The sequence below is a fragment of the Mustela putorius genome, unplaced genomic scaffold (assembly GCF_011764305.1).
Source record: "Mustela putorius furo isolate JIRA1106 unplaced genomic scaffold, ASM1176430v1.1 tig00000040_pilon_pilon_pilon, whole genome shotgun sequence".
NCBI classification, from domain to species: Eukaryota; Metazoa; Chordata; class Mammalia; order Carnivora; family Mustelidae; genus Mustela; species Mustela putorius.
Genome location: NW_025421261.1, coordinates 2,217,875 through 2,227,713, shown reverse-complemented (window position 1 = coordinate 2,227,713; position 9,839 = coordinate 2,217,875). Strand labels below are relative to the sequence as shown.

Genomic DNA, 9,839 nt, shown 5'->3' with positions numbered 1-9,839 from the left:
CACACAATAGGATATTATTCAAGTAGATACTAAAATTTTTCCTTGTGAAGGACCTAGGTTTTATGTGACCTGAAGCTTGTACAATTTTGGAGAACTTCAGTAAAAACAAGAGTACAAAATACTGAATAAAAAATTAGGTTATAATAGTGAATATTTGTTAGAAGAAATAAAGAAACTGGAAAAATTATATAAGTTGACAAATACCACGAAGATCTACAAATCCAGAAAAACACAAGCAACGTGAGTTTTTATCAATGACTGACATTTCTATAATGCTTTCTTCCTACATTTATTTTAAAGGTTTTTTTTTTTTTAAGGTTTTATTTGTTTATTTGACAGACAGAGATCACAAGTAGGCAGAGATGCAGGCAGAGACAGAGAGAGTGGGAAGCAGGCTTCCTGCTGAGCAGAGAGCCCGATACGGGGCTTGATCCCAGAGCCCTGGGATCATGACCTGAGCCAAAGGCAGAGGCTCTAACCCACTGAGCCACCCAGGTGCCCCTTCTTCCTACATTTTTGTTGAACACACTTTGATTGCCTTTCCTGTAAAAATTTTTTAGCATATTTACATATGAATATGATACGCAATATCATATATTTTTCTATAGCAAAATAGAGAATAATAAGAGAATAGATTGTATCTCTAACATAACTGAGTTTTCTCTTTTATTATTGATAAGTGAGAGTTTTGGAATGCTTGATTTCACACATAATTGTACTTACTATTTGAAGTTACTGCTATGGATTTCTGTCCTTCAGATACATGGACCCTTATTATTTTCTATGAAGTACAATTCCATTAAAAAGGACCAAAAAAACTTATTATGGGTTTATAATTGTATAAGTTGCACCAGTAAATATATTTCTGAATGGGGATAATGCCTGTTTTGGTTAAGTACTAATGAGAACAAAATCCTCTGTTTGATTTTACATATGTGATGTTAGTAGAGGTCTCCACAGGTTAGCTTCCTGCTTAGTACATTTTTTAAATTTATCAATAAAGTTAGTAATTTATTTATTTTAGAGAGAGAGTGAACACATGAGCAGCAGGAGGGGCAGAGAGGCAAGCACATTCCCTGCTAAGCACAGAACTTCACACAGGGCTCCATCCCACAACCCTGAGGTCATGACCGGCACCCAAACCAAGAGTCAGATGCTCAACCAACTGAGCTCCGCAGGTGTCCCTTGCTCAGTGCATTTTAAACTGTATTTCTTCTGTATTATCCTCTTATTTGAGATGCCAGATGCCATAGGACATCCTCATTTTATGCTGCAAACTCTGGCTCTGCGCTTTCATGTCGGAACCCCAGGTAAGTCGGCACACTGAGTGGGAGAATTATAGGAAGACATTTCTAAAATGGGATGGTTAGTAACGACTTAAACTAAATACAGAAGTGACTGTAAACATAAATATATTTCAGTAAAGTCCAGCTCAATGTACCCCTGGTCAACGTTAGCCAGATCCCCAAATCATCATGACCAGTGTCAACCAGGGAAGGATGGTGGAAGGGAAGCTAGAGTGGAAAGACGCGGAAGTGTTCAATCAGTTGCATTTAAAGTATCTTTCTTTCTACTGGCATAAAGGCAGAGCTAAGCAAAAGGAACGGAATAGAGAATCCCCAAGTACACCCATGCCTATGCAGCCAACTGATTTTTGACAGGTGTACCAAGACTACATAATAGGACAAGGATACTCTCTTAAACAGATGATGTTGGGAAAACTGGATATCCATGTGCAAAGAGTGAAGTTAGATCCTTATCTTACACTGTAACAAAAAACTCAACTCAAAGTGGATTCTTGACTTAAATTTAAGACCTGAAACCATAACTCCTAGAAGAAAACAGGGAAAACATTTTTGACATTGGCTTCAGCAATGATTTTCTTGGGTACGACACCAAAAGCTCAGGCAACAAAAGCAAAAGTAGACAAGGGACTATGGCAAGCTGCACCTCTAAGGAAACAGTAGAATGAAAGGTAATATATGGAATGAGAGAAATATTTGAAAACTCTGTATCGGATAAGGGGTTAATAGCCAAAGTAATTAAGGGACTCCTACTACTCAGTAGCAAAACAAAGCAAGAAAACTCCATGGATTTGAACAGACATTTCTTCAAAGAAGACATTCCAATGACCAAGAAGTATCTGAAAAAGTGCTTAAATCACCAGTCATCAAGGAATGCCACAACATGATACCACCTAGTGAGCTTACCTATTATCAAAAAACCCCACAAAATATGTATTAGTGAGGATGAGGAGAAACTGGGAAACTTTTACACTGTTGGCTGGGATGTAAAATGATATAGCTGATATGAAAGTAAATATGGAGGTTCTCAGGAAGTTGGAAATAGAACTACTGTGTGATCCATTAATCCTGTTTCTGAGTATATATCCCTAACAATGGTCTCTTCTCTGTCTGCCGTCTTGGAGCGTATGGAGGCCTGCTCGGAACAGGGCTCCTAAAACGACAAATGTCTAGAAGGCTGTGGTCCAAGGCCACTTTTGCTGGCTATGAATGGGGTCTCCAGAACCAGAGGGAAGCGTACAGACCTTCTTAAAGTTGAAGTTATTTATGCTCAAGATGAAACTGAATTCTATCTAGGCAAGAGATGTGCTTATGTGTACAAAGCCGAGAACAACACAGTGACTCCTGGTAGCAAACTGAACAAAACCAGCGTAATCTGGGGAAAGATAACTCATGCTTATAAAAACAGTGGCATGATTTGTGCCAAATTCCAAAGCAACCTTCCTACAAAAGCCATTGGCCACAGAATCCATGTAATGCTGTACCCCTCAGTGACTAAAACTTACTGAACAGTAAATAAATAAATGTGTAGATTTGGGGAAAAAAACCCTGAAATCAAGATCTTGAAGATATATCTGCATTCTGTGTTCATTGCAGTATTATTCACTTGGCCAAGATATAGAAACAGCCTAAGTGTCAGTTGACAGCAACTGGATAGGAAATGAGGTATCTTATTCAGCCTCAAAAAAGAAAAAAAAAAAAAAAAAACAACCCTGGCTAAAATCAAGAGGACAAGAAACAAAAAGTGTTGGCTATGATATGGAAAGAAAGAAACCCTTGTGCACTGTTGGTGGGAATGTAAATTTGTGCAGCTGCTGTGGGAAACAGTATGGAGGTACCTCAAAATATTAAAAAAGGAAATATAATATGATCCAATAATTCTGCTATTGGGGATTTAGCCAGGGAAGATAAACGTGCTAACTCAAAAAGATAAGTAAACCGCTATGTTTATCACAGCATTATTTACAATAGCCAGGACAGGGAGGCAACCCAAATATCCATCAGAAGATGAATGGGTAAGGAAAATGTGGTGAAGTATTACACAGACATACAAAATGAGGTTATACCATTTGATACAACATGGATGGACCTAAAATGGGTATTGGGCTAAGTGAAATGAGTCGGACTGAGAAAGACAAATACCATATGATTCCACTTATAAATGGAATCTAAAAACATGAATAAACCGACAAAAAGCAGGATCAGAACTATAAATATAGAGAACAAACTGATGGTTGCCAGAGGAGAGAGGGGTAGAGGGATCGGGGAACATGGGTGAAGGCGAGTGGGAGGCACAGGCGTCCAGTTATGGAATGAACAAGTCACAGGAATCAGAAGCAGAGTGTAAAGAATACAGTGACATCGTAAGAGTGACGTGGTGGGACACGTGGTGGCTATACTCGTGGTGAACATAGCACAACGTGTAAACTTGTCAAATGACTAAGTTGTGCACCTGAAACTACCTTAGCATTATATGTCAACTGTATTCAAATTAAAAAAAAAGAAGAAGACGGAAACCCTACCGCCAGTGACGACGTTGACTGACCAGCAAGACATTACGCTCAGTGCAGGAAGCCCCCCACAGAGGATAAGCAGCTGCACAATTCCACTGATAGGAGCTATCTAGAGTAGTCAAAGTCAGAAAAACAGAAAGTAGGGGTGGCTAAGGGCTGAGGGGCAAGGGAAATGGGGAACTTTTGTTAAATGGGTATGAAACTCAGCTATTCAGGATGAACATGTTCCAGACATCTGTACAACATGGTACCTGCAGTTAACAATTCATTTTTTAAGATGGTAGATTTCATGTTCTTTCCACACAAAAAAACAGACAAAAAAAATTAAAGGGACAGGAGGAAACTTTTGTAGGTGATGGTTATGTTTATTACCTTGATTATAGTGATGGTTTCATAAGTCTGCGTGTCTCTAAACTCATGAAATTATATACATTATGTCCAGCTTCTTATATATTAATTATGTCTCCATAGAGTTCTTTACGATTTTTTTTCACAAATTTTATAAAACCTATCGCCATAGAAATATACTTCTAAAGTTCTCCTGAACTTGGAAGGGTTGTGTGCAAGGGAGGGCCTTGAAGCAGAGCGTTTGTCGTCTTCATGACAAGTCATCTCGGCGTTATTAGACTCAGAAAAGGAGCATTTGTTCTTTCGGTGTATTCAGTATAACTTGTCATAGGACTGTGCAACTCCATATCCTTGTCCTGTTGCAGCAGGACGGAGTCTCTGTTCACTCAGGTGCGCGTAATCCTGACTGGCGGTATTTCTCTCACATGAAAAATGTGGCTGTGACGGGGACTGTCCACCAGAGAACGTGCTGTCTCAGTGGGGACGATTTCCCGTCTGTTCTTCCTTGCTCGGGTCTGTACCGCGGAGGCTCTGTTCCTTTTCAACTGAGAAACGCATACCTTCACCTATAACACCTCACTTTCCATTATGTATGGATGAGGAAACCAGGTATTGGTGAGTAATGTGACTAAAGCAAGAATAATTTGTCTAATAGTGAAATTAGGGTCTAATCACAGGCAACTTGACTCTCTACCATAATGCTCTGCACTAAACATTGATTCTCTTATAATAAAAAATTTTGAAAAAATTTATGAAAACGTCAGGATTTTTAAGAAACTGGGACAGAATGCACATACTGAACGTTAGTTTCAAGTGTTAGCATTTCTGTTCCACCAGTAGCAATGATCAGCAACGCATTTTCTGGAGTTGAATGCCTTACTTATGATGAGTAATCACTGAAAAGAATTCTCAGCCCTTCTCAGAACATTCCTGTGTAGGTTCTTCCCAAATCTTACAGAGCACACTTCCAAAATTGTTTTGTTTATTCTAGTTCCTTTGCATAACTCCATATGTTCTACTAGAATTAAAAATTGTCAATTTAAACAGAGAAGCCTACTGAGATAGTGATTGGGATTCAGTTGAATATTGAGATCAGTTTGAGGAAAAATGGACATTTGAACAATAGTTGAACCTGTGAATCTACTATATCTATCTAATTATTTAGGTCTTTTAAAATTTTTCTCAGCAGTGCTTTATAGTTTCCTATATATAGGCTTTGTACACTTTTTGTCAGATTTATCCTAAAGTATTTCCCATTTCTGGATCCTATTGTAATGGTACTGTTTTCCTAATTTCAATTTCCAAATGTGTATTTTTAGAATATAAAAATAAAATTGATATATATGTAGATTGGCCTTTTGTCTTGTGATACTGTTTGGCTCACTTATTGGAGCTAATAATTCTTTTGTAGATTCCTTCGAATTTTTCACATAGAGTGTGTGTCTTCTGTAAAAAACAATTTTTAAAAATTTCTTCCTTTCTAACATGAATGACTCATATTTATTTTTTTTAAGATTTTTAAAAAAAATTTATTTATTTGACAGAGAGAGATCACAAGCAGGCAGAGAGAAGTAGGGGAAGTGGACTCCCTGCTGAGCAGAGAGCCCGATGCGGGGCTCGATCCCAGGACCCTGGGATCATGACCTGAGCCGAAGGCAGAGGCTTTAACCCACTGAACCACCTACGCACCCCCATATGTATTTTTATTGCCTTATTTTACTGGCTAGGATCTCTACATTCATGTCGAATAAAAGTGCTGAGTGATTTCCTTATCTTACAGGTAAAGTACCTAGTCATTCACCATTAAGAATTAAATTGGTAATCGAGAAATATCTTTAAGGTTGAGGAAATCCCTTTTTATCTATAATTTATAGGGTTTTATCATAAATAGGTGTTGAATTTAGTCGATCTTTTTTTTGCATCTATTGAAATGATCATTATTCTGTTTTAGCATGTTTTTCTCATTTGTTCTGTTTCAGGCTCATTAAGTTTGTTAGATTTGCAGATTTCATATTTTAATCAAGTTTGGAAATTTTTTATCCACTATTTTTTCAAATATTGTTTTGTCTTACCTCTTTTTCTCTTTGGGAGCTCTAATCACTCATGTATTTGATTGGATTACAAATGCTCTATGTACTTTCTTTTCAGTATTTTTTTCCTTCTGTTTTTCATTTTGGAAAGTTAATATTGTTATGTCTTTAAATCCACTGATATTTTCCTCTTCAGTGTCTAATCCACTGTTGACACCATTCCTTTTTTTTTTCTTTCCTGGCATAATATTTTTACATCTCTAGCAGTACAATTTTTTAATATATACCCACTATTTCTCTCTTCATCATGGTCATAGTTTTCTTTATTTAAATATATGGAGCTTACTCATATTAACTATTTTAATATTCCTATCTACTAGTCCTATTATTTATACCATTTCTGTATGTGTTTCTATAGTTTGACTTTTATCCTGGTTATATATCATATTTCTTGTTTATGTGCATAACTTTTAATTTTTTTGTTCATGCCTTGTAGTTTTTGATGAGATACCAGACACGTATATATGTCATTGGTTGATGGAATTTTTTTCATTTCAAGCTTTTATTGAATTCTAGTTAGTTAACATATACTGTAATATTGGTTTCAGGAGTAGAATTTAGTGATTCACCACTTATGTGTAACACCCAGTGTTCATCACAACTGCCCTCCTTAACGCCCATCATACATTCAGCCATTCCCCATCCACCTCCTCCCATCAACCCTCAGTTTGTTCTCTATAGTTAAGAGTCTTTTATGGTTTGATTCCCTCTCTGTTTTTTCCCTTCCTCTATGTTCATCAATCTCACTTCCTAAATTCCACATATGATTGAAATCGTATGCTATTTGTCTTTCTCTGACCAACTTACTTCACTTAGCATAATAGTCTAGCTCCATCCACATCATTGCAAATAGTAAGATTTCATTCTTTTTGATGGCTGAGTGATATCCCATTGTGTATATATGACTTAACCCAGTCATCAGTAAGTGGACATTGGGCTCTTTCCATAGTTTGGCTATGATTGATAATGCTGCTATCAACAGTGGGGTGCATTTGTCCTTTCGAATCAGTATTTTTGTATTCTTTGGGCAAATACCTAGTAGTGCTGGATCATCTGTTTTTAACTTTCCTATGTTGTTACTTTCAGTCATTCTGACAGGTGTGAGGTGGTATCACATTGTTGTTTTGATTTGTATTTCGTTGATGAGTGATGTTGAGCATTTTTTTTTCATGTGTCTACTAGCTATCTGAATGTCTTCTTTGGAAAAATAGCTATTCATGTCTTCTGTCCATTCCTTAACTGGATTATTTGTTTTTTGGATATTGAGTTTGATAAGTTCTCTATAGATTTTGGATATTAACCCTTTATCAGATATGTCATTTGCCAATATCTTCTGTTCCGTAGGTTGTCTTTTAGTTTTGTTGGTTCTTTCCTTCATTGTGCAGAAGCTCTTCATCTTGATGAAATCTCAGTAGTTGTAGTTCATTTTTGCTTTTGTTTCCATTGTCCCAATTGATGTGTTTAGTAAGAACTTGCTATGGTTGAGGTCAAAGAGGTTTCTGCTGTGTTCTCCTCTAGGATTTTGATGGTTTCCTATCTCACATTTAGGTCTTTCATCCATTTTGAACTTATTTTTGTGTGTGGTGTAAGAAAGTGGTCCAGTTTCATTCTTCTGCACGTTGCTGTCCAGTTTTCCCAATGCCATTTGTTGAAGAGACTACCTTTTTTCCATTGGATATTCTTTTCTGCTTTGTTGAAGATTAGTTTACCATAAAGTTGTGGGTTGATGGATTTTGATTTATTCTTTTAAGTAATGTTAGATTTTGTGTAGGTGCACAGGTAATAGTTGTATCCTTTCAAGGTTAATCTTTGTAAGTATAGAGAACCTGTTAGTATGGGACTAATTTAGCTCTACTACTGAGGTGATGTCTTACTGAGAATTCCACCTGATGACCATGTATTATGAAATCTTCCATTCTCATGGGTGAGAGACAAATTATTTCCAGTCTTGTGTGATTGCCAGAATTGTTTTGCCTCTTTCTCTTTGGTATTTTTTTCATCCTGACTTTGCATAGTTTTCTCTTACACATTTGCCAGTCAGTATTCAGTTGAAGACTCAGTGGGATCCATGTAGATCTATGGGGATTTCTATATAGAGCTTCTTAACTTCATTACTTTGCCCAGCAAATTATTGTTGCTTTGATCTCTATCTCCTCAACTAGGTGATAGCAATGAACTTTGGGTTCTTCCTTCCTATTTCATGGACTGGAAACTGTCTGTAAGCAGTGTGCTGGTGAAAATGTAGGGCTCAATTTAACTGCTTCCCATCCCTCAAGGATCACAGCCCTGTGCTGCTTGTTAACGTGTCCAAAAATTGTTTTTTCTATTTGTCCATGTTTTTAGTTGCTTACAGCAGGAAAGTAAATCTTCTCTTTATATTTCATCTGGTCAGAATTTGAAGTCAACAATGTTATTTTTAGTGTCTACATAGTATTCCATTTTAAAGATCCACTATAATTTCACAAGGTATCTGCTGGATATTTACATTTTTCCAATCATAAAAATTTTTATGTACAAATATTAAGAAAATATGTATACATATGTCTACATTTCTTTAAAAATTTTTAGATAAAATTTATGGGTCAAGGAATATAAAAATCCAAGACTTTATTGGTAAACTGAATGGATATTACTTTTTCTTCTTAAAAGAAGTGTTGGAATTCCTTAGGAACTCAATAAATAGGAGTCTTCTTTACTACCTAATTTTGAACAAACGTACTAGTGCAAAGGGTTGTAGGTGTAGGCCGAAATAGCATCTGTTTCCAAGAGAGGGTAAGTTATATCACGTGAAGATGAAGTAAGTCAACATACTGTCCCCAAGGTGACTAGAGTTGCCCAAGAACAAATAATGCTGGGGCATAGGCTTCAGTGTAAGGACAGAATTTGTCTCCGGTCATATTACCTTATTTGAACAAGTTTTCCTTTATTGAGTACCAAACCACGTAATGGTAACTGGGACCTTAATAAAAGGGAAATGAGTTTGAATTGGAAAAAAAAAAAAAAAAGCGATGGGTGGCATGTACCCAGTGGGAAGGTACTAGCAACAGGTTTCTAGGAGGAAGCAGGAAAGAAACGAGCTGACAACACTTGAGTTTATTCTTCCCAAATCTACCAGTCAGATAAGTCATTTCACTCCCTGGGACAGATGGAGTGAAGTTTCATAAAAGACAACAGCAGTTACACTAATTAAGGTCTTTCAATATGGAAGGAAATATCAGGGAGGAGTAAGAAATGTTTCCTTGCTAATGACATGTAGTAGCTATTGATAACTAAATGACAAATGTCAAGTATTATTTCATTAAATTCTTCCCTTAACTCTATGGAGTAGGTATTATTTTACAGGAGATCCTGAAGATCTGTACTGGGGAAGACAGAATTACTCAGTGGAGTTCACAGTATTTCTCAGTGTGGTTTGCTGGCCATCCGCAGCAGAAGGACCTAGGTAGCTTGTGTTTATTTATTTATTTCATCATTTTACTTATTTGTTTGTCAGAGAGAGAGAGAGAGAGAGAGAGAGAGAGAGCCCAAGCAGAGGAAATGGCAGACAGAAGGAAAAGAGGCGTCCCACTGAGCAGGGAGCCTGA

The 9,839-nt window shown here is 36.9% G+C and overlaps 1 pseudogene; it reads left to right on the top strand.

The window, feature by feature from the left end:
- Positions 1–2,469: 2,469 nt before the first annotated feature.
- On the top strand, positions 2,470–2,812 carry LOC106004085 (annotated as a pseudogene).
- The last annotated feature ends 7,027 nt before the right edge of the window (positions 2,813–9,839 follow it).